This window comes from Bos grunniens, chromosome X, assembly GCF_055505025.1.
Source record: "Bos grunniens cultivar Pamir isolate PY7600 chromosome X, Bosgru_T2T1.0, whole genome shotgun sequence".
NCBI lineage: Eukaryota > Metazoa > Chordata > Mammalia > Artiodactyla > Bovidae > Bos > Bos grunniens.
This window is the reverse complement of record NC_141194.1, coordinates 89,453,345-89,468,536: the sequence shown is the minus strand read 5'-3', so window position 1 is coordinate 89,468,536 and position 15,192 is coordinate 89,453,345. Positions and strand designations below refer to the sequence as shown.

The following is a 15,192-nucleotide window of genomic DNA, read 5'->3' as shown; positions in this document are numbered from 1 at the left end:
GCTCAAACTCATGTCCATAAATTGATGATGCCATCCAACCGTCTCATGCTTATCACTCCCTTTTCCTCCTGCCTTCAATCTTTCCCAGCATCAGTGTCTTTTCCAATAAGTTCGCTCTTTGCATTAGGTGGGCAAAGTATTGGAGCTTCAGCATCAGTCCTTCCAATGAATATTCAGGCTTGATTTCCTTTAGGATTGAGTGGTTTGACTCCTTGCTGTCCAAGGGACTCAAGGGTCTTCTTCAGAACCACAATTTGAAAGCATCAATTCTTTGGTGCTCAGCCTTCTTTATGGTCCAACTCCGACATCCGTACATGACTACTGGAAAAAGCATACCTTTGATTATATGGACCTTTGCCAGCAGAGTGGTATCTCCACTTTTTAATACACTGTCTAGGTTTATCATGCTTTTATTCCAAAGAGTAAGCGTCTTTTCATTTCATGGCTGCAGTCACCATCTGCAGTGATTTTGGAACCCAAGAAAATAAAAACTTTCAATTAGCTCCTGTTTTTCAAAACTGAAAATAACAGTCATGTTTCAGCAAGCCAACTCTCAGTGGGCAAATTTGGGAACATTACATGAATACATTTAGTTAATAGAACTAATTTATTTCTATATGAAATTTAAAAGTTGTCTAGTGAGTAGAAAAAGGACTGATTACAGGAATGAAATGGACAAAATCCTATGTCTATTCCCTGTCTCCTTCCCTAATATCATGTATTTCATATAATAAATGTGCTGATTTTGTTTAGAATGATCTCATTTAAAAATTTTCATGCATATAACATGAAATGTAATTGCTGTCTTGTGTAACCAGTTAAAATGCTTTCTAAGTAATATAAACATACATAACCAAATGAATAAGGCATCTCTATAAATTTGAAAATCTTAACATTTATTTGTATTTTTAATTTTTGCTCAAACATTGTTTTAAAAGTTATGATTAGCCTGTTCAGAAATTTACTCTTTCCTGTGTAGCCAATGGAAAATATTTTCCATTTAGTTCCCACAAATGGAATGAGCATTATTATGTTTCTGATTGTAAAATATGCCTCCTAAAGTGGTTTTGTTGTTGTTGTTTTGAAACAGAAGAGAAAATTTATTAAGAAGACAAATTTTAAATCTTGATTTCAGCACCATGTTTCCTTTACTGAAATCACATGCGTAGATTAAAGTTTTTATCTAGTTTTCCTAAATTAGCAAGATTACTTAATCTCTGATTAAAGTTTGATTTTTAAAAGAGGAAGCAGGAATTCCTGGGTTGTCTAGTGGTTAGGTTCTCCACTTCCACCGCAGAGGGCACAGGTTTGATCTCTGGTCCAGAACTAAGATCTCACATGCTGCATGGCTAAAAAAATAAAAAACAAGAGGAAGCAAACTAAATGTATCAGTCAACTTAAAGACAATGAAAAATTTGATGAAAACTTGTTGAAAAAGCACCAATAAACAAGAATAATGAATTTCAAAATATTTTTGAATCATTTAGCTGGCAATATGTTGTTTACTCACTAAGTTTTGTCCAGCTCTTTTGGGACCCCATGGATTATAGCCCCGCCAGGCATCTCTGTCCATGAGATTTCCCGGGCAAGAAATCTGGAGTGGGTTGCCATTTCCTTCTCAAGGGATCTTCCTGAGCCAGGGATTGAACCTGTGTATCCTGTGCAAAAGGCATCTCCTGCATTGCAGGCAGATTCTTTACCCCTGAGCCACGTGGGAAGCAGCTAGCAATATAAACAGTGGTTTTTATCATGACAATGCCTCAGTTATTTCTCTCTATTTATTAGTAAAATGGAGACAATAATTTCCAGGGCTGCTGTGAGAACCAAGATAGGTAAAGAGCATGTGAACTGGCACAGGCAGGATTCACGTCCCTCAGATTCCCCTCCGTTGCTGGAAGTAGCATCCAAACTGAGTGTCACAAGCCCACTCCATTCCTCTGCTGTGGGGAGCCACCTCCACCCTCCATCATTACAGATTTCTCTGGACAGCTCAGTGTCCCAGTTTGTCCCTTATAGAGTTGTGCATAAAGATCCTCTACCTGACTTAGAATTGTACTAGCTTAGGTGAGTACTATCTTAATGATGCTTGGACCATGGTGTGTTGTATATTTTTAGCAAAAAGTTTTTTTTCTCAGTATGTGTCTATGGTTTATTGTGTATGCAACAAGCCCTCTCTTCTCCATAACGTTCAGATATTAAGGGCTCAGTCTTGCTTTTTATTCACTCTGACAATCTCTATCATGTCATTAGAGGGCTTAGACAATTTTCATTTAAATGATTATCAATATAGTTGTCTCACAACTCAGTAATGCTTGTTCATTTTTAAATTGAAATACAATTTGTGCCTCAGCTTGTAAAGAATCTGCCTGCAATGTGGGGGAGCTGGGTTTGATCCCTGGGTTGGGAAGATCCCCTGGAGAAGGGAATGGCTACCCACTCCAGTATTCTGGCCTGGAGAATTCCATGGACTGTATAGTCGATGGGGTTGCAAAGAATCGAAAACGACTGAGTGACTTTCATTTCACAACTGATTTACAGTATTATGTTAGCTTCAGGTGCACAGCATAGTGATTCAGTATTTTTACAGATTATATTCCATTCAAAGTTATTATAAGGTAATGGCTATAATTCCTTGTGCTGTAAAAATAAGGGTATGGAATTGAGATCTATTCATTTTTAAAATCTTTTCCTCTCTACATTTCATTTTGAATTGTTTCTATTCCTATGTCTTCAGACTCACTAATCTTTTCTTCTGTAACATCTAATCTGCCATTAACCCCATCTAACATATTTTTTAAATTTCAGACATTGTAGTTTTTATTTCTAGATGTTCAATTTGGGTCTTTTTTTTTTTTTAACATTTTTTGTGTTCTATGTCTCTACTAAACATCTTCAGTCTTTCCTCCAGCTTCTTGAACATAGGCAGTGCAGTTATATCTATTTTAATGTCCTTGTCTAATTGTACCATCTTTATCTTTTCTTGGTCAGTTTTGATCGATTGATTTCTTTTCTCCTCATAATGGGTTAGATTTTCCTGATTCTTTGCTGACCTGGCAATTGTTGACTGGATACCAGGTATTGTGAATTTTACCTTTTGAGTGCTACATAGTTTTGTATCTCTGTAAATATGATGGTTTTTATTCTGGAACACAGCTAAGTTACTTGTAAACAGTTTGATCTTTTTAGGTTTTTATTTTAACCTTTGTAAGATGAGAACAAAGTACTGTTTAGCTTAAGCTTAATTGCACCCCATTAATGAGGAAAAACTCGTCCAAACACTCTTTCTGATGTCCTGTGAATTATGAGATCTTCAAATCTGACTGGTAGGAGCAGGCACTATGTCCAAACTTCTATGCACTTAAGAAATTATTCTCTTTAATCCTTTTGGATGGTTCTTTTCCTGATCTGGGATCATTTGCTCACAGGTGTGTAATCAGTACTCGGATAAGTAGTCAAGGGCTGCTGCTGCTGCTAAGTTGCTTCAGTCATGTCCGACTCTATGCAACCCCATAGACGGCAGCCCACCGGGCTCCCCCGTCCCTGGGATTCTCCAGGCAAGAACACTGGAGTGGGTTGCCATCTCCTTCTCCAGTGCATGAAAGTGAAAAGTGAAAGTAAAGTCGCTCAGTCGTGTCCAACTCTTAGCCACCCCATGGACTGCAGCCTACCAGGCTCCTCGGTTCATGGGATTTCCCAGGCAAGAATACTGGAGTGGGGTGCCATTGCCTTCTCCTTAGTCAAGGGAGACCCTCTGTAAATCTCGAAAACTTTTTCTCTGTGGGCTCTTTCCTTTTTGGTACTCTGTCTTGCAATCTCTAGCTGCTTTGGACTCCCCAGATTCCCTTCTTATCCTAATCTATAGGATACCACCAGGCTCTCCACGGATTCTCACTTTCTACACTGTGGCCTGAAAACTTTCTTCAGGAAGTAGGCTGGGGCAATCATAAGAATAATCTTACTTTTTCCCAGTCTTTTAGGGACCACTGACCTCTGTTGCTTAATGTCCTGTGTCTGGAACAGGACAGTTCTTAGAATGTCTTGAACAGTTTGTTCATAGAATGAAAGGTGATTTGTTTGTTTCAGAATGGAACACTCTAGGTTACTTTATCCTGATCAGGAGCAGAAATTCTGATATATCTTGAATAAATGTTTAAAGTAGCCATTATGACTGTGTGGATCCTTAAGTCCTTAGCCTAATTCTACCCATAACTAAAGAATAACAGGCAAGTCACTTCATTTCTCTAGAGTCAAAGACTTGAATTTCCCAAGGAGCCTAGCAGGGGTAGTATGACACAGCAAATTAAAACATGAACAAAAATTTTATGTTATATTATAAAAGAAAAATGCCTTTTACCTATTAAAAACAGTAAGAAATACTTTACTCAAGATTATTGCAATAAGGATCAAAACTATTGCAATAGGGGAGAGAAATTAAACTCAACTGTAAATACGACAGGGACAGGTAGGGATTTATGGCCAATGGGAAAGGTGCAGGAGAGGATGAAAAATTATGAAGAGGAACTTGGTTATGTATCAAGCTTGAATAGATATCAAGGTTGGGAGAATTCTTGATAAATTGCCTAACCAGAATGTCTTGCTAAAACTGGACTTAGCAGGCCAAAGCCAGAACTGAGGACAAGACCTCATTGAAAAGAAAGCCAGAGAAGCCTGAGTAAAATTTTGGTCCATGAGGGAGTCCTTGTCAGTATGTATCAGTGATTTTTTGCAGCATTTCCCAAAGACTACTTGCTTCAGAATCTTCTATCTCCCTTGTTAATAATACAGACTTTGGTACTCCTCTCCAGATTTCATGAGTCAAATCCACTTCCAACTGGGCCCCAAAATATACATTATTATCATGTTCCCCTGAGAGATTTTAATGCACACTAACACCTGAGAACCACCAGCAGTATGGCGGAAATACAATTATATTGAATACAAACGTGCCTAGAGAAAGGCTACAAGGAAATACATCAAAATGCCAGAGATCCTAACTGCATATATCAAATGACCTAAATTGTCTTATTCTGTGTTAGGATCAATTTGTTTTTAATTTCAACATTTCTCATATTGGGCTACATCATAAAATACATGTTATGTGATCAGTTTATTTTTCTCAAAAAAGTATTTCTGAATAAATGGTGTATGTTGCAGATACTCTAATAATTAAAAAAAACTAAGGTATGAAATATATATGGGAATGTGCATATAAAAGCAGAAAAAGTCATAAAGGAATTCACCACGAATGACATATGGAAATAGATATGTGATAAAATGTAATTTTTCTGTTATTTACTTCAGTGTCAGGTTTTTAGATTTTAATTTTTTGTATAGTTATATTATTGCCATAAAGGAATTCTGAATATGTCATCATGTTAATTTGGACTACACAGAAAATTATGATACTAATCCAATATTCGTAACATAGCACTACTTTTAGTGTGTACTATATTTGAAACAGTGTCTTCAGCTATTCACAGGTACTAATCAATCCATTCCTCAGAAGAAATCTGTGAGGGCTGTACTATCAATGTACCCATTGTACATAGGAGGAAGTTGAGATACATAGTGATTAAGCAAATTACCTAAAATTGTACAACTAGTAAGTTGTAACAGAGAGGGCAATGGCACCCGACTCCAGTACTCTTGCCTGGCAAATCCCATGGATGGAGGAGCCTGGTGGGCTGCAGTCCATGGGGTCGCTACGAGTCAGACACGACTGAGCGACTTCACTTTCACTTTTCACTTTCATGCATTGGAGAAGGAAATGGCAACCCACTCCAGTGTTCTTGCCTGGAGAATCCCAGGGACGGGGGAGCCTGGTGGGCTGCCGTCTATGGGGTCGCACAGAGTTGGACACGACTGAAGCGACTTAGCAGCAGCAGCAGCAGCAGCAGTAAGTTGTAAACCCAAGATACAGCTCAAAATGTTGGGTCCAGGACCAGTGCTCTCAGCATTTCATAAAACAATAAATCCATTAAAGCAGTGATTGAAACAGCCACCTATTTTCTTCAATATAATTTTAAAATAATGTTTTTTAAGATATTTTAGTAGTAGCAAATTCCAATCCTATTGTTTCTTCTAAAGAGAGACATGTTTTTCCTCACACCAAATAAAACTGGGTATGAGATGAAGTGAAGTGAAGGTGAAAGTGGCTCAGTCGTGTCTGACTCCTTGCAACCCCATGGGCTATACAGTCCATGGAATTCTCCAGGCAAGAATACTGGAGTGGGTAGCCTTTCCCTTCTTCAGGGGATTTTTCCCAACCCAGGGATCAAACCCAGGTCTTCGACATTGCAGGTGGATTCTTTATTAGCTGAGCCACAAGGGAAATCCAAGAATATTGGATTGGGTAGCTTATCCCTTCTCTAGAGGATCTTCCTGACCTAGGAATGGAACCTGGGTCTCCTGCATTGCAGGTGGATTCTTTACCAACTGAGCTATCAGGGAAGCCCAAGGGTGGATATAGTGGAGATAATCAGGCTATTGATGTTGGGAACCAAAAAGGAAAAAAAGCAAAAGGAAAAAAATGAAGTCCTTAATGTTGAGGACTTGAGAGGTAATCGTGGTAAGTCCAACTTGTGAGGAAGATGACATTAGGGGGAAGAGAAACTATGCAGAAGTACAAACTAGGACCTAGAGTAAAGCTATTGAGTAGAAAAATTGAGACACCTGTCAGCAATTGAAGAATGGCATTAGTTGTATGAATGCATATTTCACGGGAAAGAAATGTGCCAAGTAGATTTTGTCAGTGTTTGTGATTCATATACATTTTCAAAAGTGAATAAGTATGAGGTAAAGAATATCCCCTAACTTGTTTTTAAAAATAATGACAGGTTTCTTTTTCTCTTTTAGCAAACTTGACTGTCTATTGAAGAAACTTAAAAAGGGTCACCTTTGTGACCAGAGCCAGCATTGCACTTTGAACACCACTGAGCAGGAAACCTGAGACAGAGAAATAGGGTTAATCTTAATGGTGGAACATATTTTGACCTGCTGAGATTGAGGTAAGTTTGAGACATTCAGGAGAGTTCCATTAAAGTTCAGACAAAAATCTACAGGGCCAAAGAGTAGTTTGGGCTAGACATATGGAATTGTAGTGACAAATGCAGAAATGAATAGGATCTGCCAAAGAGAACATAGAGACTGAAAAGAGAGAGGACTTGTAATGTTCAGGGAAGTGATATAGCTCAGGCTCTAAGAGTCCAAGTGTTAGAACTTCTCACTTCTACTTGGGTCTAAATCTCTACTCAGCCCCTCAGTATTCCAGTAAAATACAACTATGAGATAGTTATGTAAGATTCACATTGAATATAAGAACAAAGAATGGGTGAACCTAAGAGAATGCTAAAAGGTATATTTTGCAAATTGTATCTATAAGAATGCTGATACTGATTTTTAAATATCAAACAAGATTGAATTCAAAGCAATTGACAATTATATAGATTAAAAAGAGACATTTAATAAAGAGAAAGATCAATCCACTAGATGGTATTCTAATTATTTATATGTGCCTAAAGACATAAAGGAAAAAAATCAGAATAACAGAACAAGTATAAAATGCATAATTATAGTGAGAAGGAATAATACAAAGCATTTTTTTGGTAAATAATAGTATTATCAAAAAATATCAGTAAAGACCTCAAAGATTTTACAAAATTCTTAACATATATGACCTTATCATATATATAGAACACAGTGAATAACAACTATTGAATAACTGGGGAACTGAAGTTTGAAACAGTTCCAGAGCTTGCACAGGTGGGGAATAATTCCGTCAAATTGCAGTCTTTCCGAATACTGGCTTTCCCAAGTGGTGCTAGTGGTAAAGAATTTGTCTGCCAATGCAGGAGATGCCAGAGACACAGGTTCAATCCCCAGGCTGGGAAGATCCTCTGGGGGAGGAAATGGCAACCCACTCCAGTATTGTTGTCTGGAAAATTCCATGGACAGATGAGCCTGAAGGGCTACAATCCATGGGGCCACAAAGAGTCGGACACAACTGAGAACACACAGACAAAAGTGAGCATTCACACACCAGGAGCATTCAGTAGAGTCCTCAGAAGGAAAATATTTGAGTAGTAGTAATAAATTAACACTAGAGTAAAACCTGCTGTAAACATGCCTGATAAAGTTTAAAGAAAATCCTCAAGAGTTAAGATGATCTGCCTCCAAGAACAAAATCCTGCATTCTTTAAAGGAAGAAAACATAATCCCAATATTTAACCACGTAAAATTCACAATGTTCATCATTTAATAAAAAGTTACTAGTAATACAAAAGTAGTAGGAAATTATGACCAATAATTAAGAGAGAGAAATACTCAGTATAAACAAAACAGAAATTATAGCAGCATCCAAGGTGAGGTTAACATCCACAGATTTAAAACAGCTATTATAAATATGCCCAAGGATTAAAGGAAAGTATTATTATAATGAGGAGTTAAATGGCAGATATAAATGTTCCCAAGTGAAGCTTTGAATGAAAATAGTATTTGTTGAGATTAATGGTAGACCTGACACTCACTGAAAGCTCATTGAGTTGACAGCCCTAGGAACAGAAACTATCAGGAGCTTCTTCATTGATCTGTGGGACAGTACCAAGATGTCTAATGTATCTATAATTAGGGAACAGTAAAAAATTTTTGAAAAAAATAATGGCAGAATGGTTTCCAAATTTAAGGAAAACTGAAAACTCAAAGATTCAAGAATCTTAATGAAGCCAAGCCGTAAAAACAAATAAGGCCACGCCAAAGCATATAATGACAAAATATCTGAAAACTAGTAATAAAAAGAAAATCTTAAAAACAGCTGGAGATATAATATCATATATGAAACGAGTCGCCAGTCCAGGTTTCGATGCACGATACTGGATGCTTGGGGCTGGTGCACTGCGATGCCCCAGAGGGATGGTACGGGGAGGGAGGAGGGTTCAGGATGGGGAACACGTGTATACCTGTGGCAGATATATGGCAAAACCAATACAATATTGTAAAGTTAAAAAATAAAAAAAAAGAAACACAAATGTAAAAATCACCATGCATGGTTTACTTATCAGAAATGGTGTAAGCCAGAATATGACTGAGTCATGTTTGAAGTACTAAAAAAATAAAAACTGTCAAACTAGAATTTGCTGTTCTCTGTAAATATCCTTGAAAATAATGATAAAATACTTTCAGTCAGTTCAGTCGCTCAGTCGTGTCAGACTCTTTGTGACCCCATGGACTGCAGCACGCCAGGCTTCTTTGTCCATCACCAACTCCTGAAGCTTGCTCAAACTCATGTCCATCGAGTCGGTGATGCCATCTGACCATCTCTTCTTCTGTCATCCCCTTCTCTTCCTGCCTTCAATCTTGCCCTGCAGCAGTGTCTTTTCAAATGAGTCAGTTCTTCCCATCAGGTAGCCAAAGTGTTAGGGCTTCAGCTTCAGCATCAGTCCTTCCAAAGAGTATTCAGGACTGATTTCCTTTAGTATTGACCAATTTGATCTCCTTGCAGTCCAAGGGACTCTCAAGATTCTTCTCCAACGCCACAGTTCAAAAGCATCAATTCTTCAACACTCAGCCTTCTTTATGGTTCAACTCTCACATCCAGACATGACTACTGGAAAAACCATAGATTTGACTAGATAGATAGACCTTTGTTGGCAAAATAATGTCTCTGCTTTTTAATATGCTATCTATGTTGGTCATAACTTTTCTTCCAAGGAGCAAGCGTCTTTTAATTACATGGCTGCAGTCACCATCTGCAGTCCTTTTGGAGCCCCCCAAAATAAAGTCTGTCACTGTTTCCAATGTTTCTCCATCTATTTGCCATGAAGTGATGGGACCGGATGCCATGGTCTTAGCTTTTTGAATGTTGAGTTTTAAGCCAACTTTTTCACTCTCCTTTTTCACTTTCATCAAGAGACTCTTTAGTTCCTCTTAGCTTTCTGCCATAAGGATAGTGTCATCTGCTTATCTGAGGTTATAAATATTTCTTTAAATATTTCTTTGAATACTAACAAAGCCTGAAAGAGTTTGTTGCCAGTTGACTAGCAATATAAGAAGTATTTTTTAAAATGTACTTCAGACTGAGGGGAATAATGCCAGATGGAACACTGAATCTGGGCAAAGGACAAAGAACACCAAATATGGTAAATAGGTAAGTAAATATACTTTTTCTCAGTTTTAAATATTTTTTTAAAAACTAAAATAAGATAGCGTATTAAAAAGCAGAGACATTACTTTGTCCACAAAGGTCTGTCTAGTCAAGGCTATGGTTTTTCCAGTGGTCATGTATGGATGTGAGGGTTGGACTATAAAGAAAGCTGAGCACTGAAGAATTGATGCTTTTGAACTGTGGTGTTGGAGAAGACTCTTGAGAGTCCCTTGGACTGCAAGGAGATCCAATCAGTCCATCCTAAAGGAGATCAGTCCTGGGTGTTCATGGGAAGGACTGATGTTGAAGCTGAAATTCCAATACTTTGGCCACCTAATGCGAAGAGCTGACTCATTTGAAAAGACCCTGATGCTGAGAAAGATTGAGGGCAGGAGAAGGGGACGACAGAGGATGAGATGGTTGGATAACATCACGAACTCAATGGACATGGGTTTGGGTAGACTCCGGGAGTTGGTGATGAACAGGGAGGCCTGGCGTGCTGCAGTTCATGGGGTTGCAAAGAGTCAGACACTACTGAGCTGCTGAACTTACTGAAAATAAGATAAATACATTATGTAATTCATATGATATGTACAGTAAAATACATTACAAAAATACCACAATAAGGGAAAATAAAATAAAATATGATTATTGTAAGATTCTTACATTTATATGTGAAGTGCTAAAATCAGTGTTTAAAAGTAGATAGAAGTTAAAAATACAGTGTGCAAATTCCACCGAAACTAGTAAAAATAAAATAATGTGTACTAATAAGCCAACAGAAGAGATAACATAAATTACTAAAAATGGTCAAGTAATTCAAATGAAGGCAGGAAAAGATCAATTCAAAAAGAGATACAAATAGAAAACAGCAAAACATCAAATTTGAACCAAATTGTTTTGAAAATTACATTAAATATAACTATTATGAACATTCCAATTACAATGTTAGTTTGTCTGATTGGATGAAAAAGCAGGACCCAAACATACGCTCTATAAAAAATAGACTTTATTTTAAAAAATTATTTACTTATTTGGCTGCATCAGGTCTTAGTTGCTGCTCTCAAATTTAGTTGCTGCACAGCATATTGGATCTTAGTTCCCTTCCCAGAGATTAAACCCACATCCTCCACATTGCAGGGTGGATTCTTAACCACTGGACCACCTGGGAAGTCCCAGAAATAGATTTTAAATATAAAAATACATATAGGGTAAATTCAATGGGTACAAATGTGTATTAAGAAAAATGCTAAGGCTTGTCATTATATTAACATTAGACAAAGTATACTTCAGAACAAGGAATATTACTTCAGAAAAACAAAGGTGTTTTTATAATGCTAGATTAATTCATCAAGTGAAAATGAAAATAACTCAGTCGTGTCCAACTCTTTGAGATCCCATGGACTATACAGTCCGTGGAATTCTCCAGGCCAGAATACTGGAGTGGGTAGCCTTTCCCTTCTCCAGGGGATCTTCCCAACGCAGGGATCAAACCCAGGTCTCCCACATTGCAGGCAGATCTTTACCAGCTGAGCCACAAGGTCACAGAAATCCTAAATATGCTGCACCCAATAATATGCTTCAAAATGCTTAAAGCAAATCCTACCACTGAAAAGATACATAGACAAATCTGAAATTATAGTTGTAGATGTCAATGCTTCTTGCTCAGTAATTAATAGAGCAAGTAGACAAAAAAATTAAGGGTATAAAAACCTGAACAGTAACACACAAAAATCTTCACACAAATATTTATAGCAGTTTATAATTGCCAAAATGTGGCAGCAACCAAGATGTCCTTCAATAGATAAATGGATAAACAAACTAGGGTTCATCCATAAATGGAATATTATTCAACAATAAAAATACATAAACTATCAAGTGACAAAAAGATATAGAGGAAACTTAAATGTGTATTTCTGAGTGACAGAAGCCAAACTGATAAGGCTCCATACTGTATGATTCCAAGTATATAACATTCTGGAAAAGGCAAAAGTAAAAGGCAACAGTAAAAAGATTGAAATATTTCAATGATTTTATGTACATACTAATTGAAATTTGTAGAACAATCCAAATAACAACAGCAAAATAAGTATTTTTGAGTAAACATGGAATATACAAAAGCATTCAAACAAAAACTGGAATGCGTTTGTGCTGCAGACAAAGTCCTTCAGGCTCCACTTCCTTTTTGGTAAAACAGGTATAAAAGGTATAAAAACTTGTATAAAACCTACCTCGTAGACTTGTGCTGAGGATTAGATGAAGCAAGAGAGACATAAGAGACACAAGTTCGATCTCTGGGTCGGAAAGATCCCCTGGAGAAGGAAATGGCAACCCACTCCAGTATTCCTGCCCAGAGAATCCCATGGATAGAGGAGCCTGGCAGGCTCCTCCATGGGGTTGCAAAGAGTCGGACATGACTGAAGTGACTTAGCACACATGTACAGTAAAGCTCACTTACAAAACCTGTACAAGATGAGAAATTTCAGGCAATAATGACAAAAAAAATGCAGAGGCATAGACAAGGAAATTTGCTGATTTTTATGTTTTTTGTTATTTTTTCATATGGCGTGGAAATCCGTGGTCCTTTGAGAAAAGCGAGAGCCAGCTATTCAATACCAAAAGGTGATGGTAATGGGCTATACGACCTTCTCTTTATGGCTATTCTTTGTTCTTTTCTTCTGAGAGTTGAAGATACCAATGAAGTTTGAGAATTTTTCATCGTAGAGAGGCTGCACCTCCTGCAGTTAAGTTGCCCAAAGTTGTTTCCAGATTTGAAAGGCCATGCGGGACACTAATGTAATGAGGAGTAGAAGAGAGAGGATCAGCTGCAACATGAAACAGTGATAGAGAATCATGTCTGACCAATTGCGCATTGTAATGGACAGGTTTTCACTCAGAGAAGACCCTCTCTTCACTTTTCCAACAGTGAGTTCATAATTTTTAGGTGTCAGAGAGGAGCCATCCCACAGTTATAAATTCTCTGGGTTGTTGTTGCCTTTTTCATCCAGTCTAAGTTCACAGATAGGTGATTTGGGCAAGAGGCTTAAAGGGAGTATGACCAGAGGAGTTCAATGGCTGTTGACCTGGCAACTGGGGGCTTCATTATTACCTGTCTCTTTTTCCCCCTCTGAAACTTTATTACCCTAGCACTCAGAGCTGCTTATCAGTCTTGGTTTCCACTTCAGCCTTGGGTGGAAGAACTACTGCCAGTTTCCCTAGAAACTTTATTCACTGACTAAGTTATTTGGTGTTTCCCATTTCGTACTGAAAAAATGACTTGTGATTCTTTTCTGCCAGTATTATCAGATGGGAAAAGAAATGTTGAAGCATTCATCAGAAGTGTCCAGCCACTGCTTTGTCACATGTAGTCATCTCCTTCTGGTCTCCACCATAAATCCTTACTCTTGTTTTGGGTGTATTATGCTAGACATGGGATTATTTGTCCCCCAGGGCCTTCAAGGGAAGAACTCATCCAGGGGTCCTCTTTCCACCCTGCTTTCCAATTAGTTTCAGAGAGGAGGTCATTTCTCAGAAACCCTTTGTCTGGCCCTCATCAGAGGCAGCTCCCTTCACTTTGCCAGAAGACCTAAATTAACTCCGTTAAGAGAATCTACCACATGAAAAACCTTACTCTGTGACTAAGTCTCTGTATGTCTAAAACTGTTGGAACTGAACAGAAGCTATGAGTTCTAACTCTTGCCTAGAAACAGCCTTCTCCCAAAGGAGGATCCTGCCACCACCCTGCTCTCCTGGAGTGATGGCTCCACCGGTATCAGAAAGATGCTCGTCAGGAGACATCAAGTGTCCTGGGAATGTGAGGACAGTGCAGTCACTATCTGACTTGGGGCCTTGGTCTCATTCCCTTCCAGCCTCAATGGGCCTGTGAAGATAGCACAGAAGCTTCTGTGAAGACAGAAGCTGAGTCATATGTTCAAAGGGAAAAGGAAGAGGGACTCACACTTCTTAAGGACGGATCTGCTGAGAGTCAGGAATCTGGTGGAGCTTTATCCTCCTAGAAGTGGAGGGGGCAGGAGAACTACAGATGTGACTGGTATTTGAAGGGTAGCATGATCTGGAGAGAAGGAAAAGAAGGAAAAAAGAACAGGAGAGAAGGAAAATATTTACATATTTCTGTTTTGACTGTGACTCAATGTCATTTTGGGCTTCCCAAGTGGTGCAGTGGTAAAAAATCTGCCTACCAATGCAGAAGACGCAAGAGACGTGGGTTCGATCCCTGGGTCTGGAAGATCCCTTAGAGGAGGGAATAGCTATCCACTCCATTATTCTTGTCTGGAGAATCCTACGGACAGAGGAGACTGTCAAGCTACAGTCAATAGGGTCACAAAGAGCCAGACATGACTGAACTTAGCACACATGCATGCAATGCTGTTTTATGTGGTGGAATAAGTGCCCTGATGCGGCTGGGGAAGAAAAGAAGGTGTCTATACCATTTCCATTCAACTGAGTCATGTACCCCATGAATGGAGACTGGAGTAAGGGAGTGAAGTCACCATCTACCCTATTCCCCATGTTTTCCTTTCCCCTTAGCTTACCCTCTTGTTTTACATAGGAAAATATTATTTTCTTTGAGGTCCTGAAAAGTGAGATCAAAGTCTAATACTATGTCTGCCAGACAGGACACAAGACACTGGAAAAAGAGATACAGGAGACTTCCCTGGAGTAACTGTTCATGTCTGTAAGTCACCTCACCCCTCTTAGTCTCACTTGGAAAATATATATTTGTGTTATGTATGGGCTTCCCTTGTGGCTCAGCTGGTAAAGACTGCCTGCAGTGTGGGAGACCTGGGTTTGATCCTTGGGTTGGGAAGATCCCCTGGAGAAAGGAAAGACTACCCACTCCAGTATTCTGGCCTGGACAATTCACAGTCCATGGGGTCACAAAGAGTCGGACATGACTGATCGACTTTCACTTTCATTGCTATGGGGTAGAGTGATGGCACTGCAAACATAAACAAGTAGAACTGAGAGCTTGATGGATGAGCCAAGAACCAGGGCATATGCTTCGGTATCTGTGTTTCCTGTTGTACCATTCT

At 38.6% G+C, this 15,192-nt stretch overlaps 1 protein-coding gene across 25 annotated transcripts in view; it reads left to right on the top strand.

Annotated features, from left to right (window-relative positions):
* Positions 1-15,192, top strand: part of BEX3 (brain expressed X-linked 3) — a 68,163-nt gene that overhangs the window by 4,144 nt on the left and 48,827 nt on the right. For 9 of the 25 annotated variants that reach the window (XR_015158583.1, XR_015158594.1, XR_015158591.1 and 6 more), the window contains exons 1-2: positions 11,189-12,760; positions 14,772-14,834. The gene's annotated coding sequence lies outside the window, so the exon portion shown is untranslated. Of the gene's footprint in view, positions 1-6,855; positions 7,008-10,723; positions 12,761-12,821; positions 14,835-15,192 lie in introns of those variants that run through there. The other 16 variants (XR_015158577.1, XR_015158578.1, XR_015158576.1 and 13 more) reach the window with 11 other exon arrangements.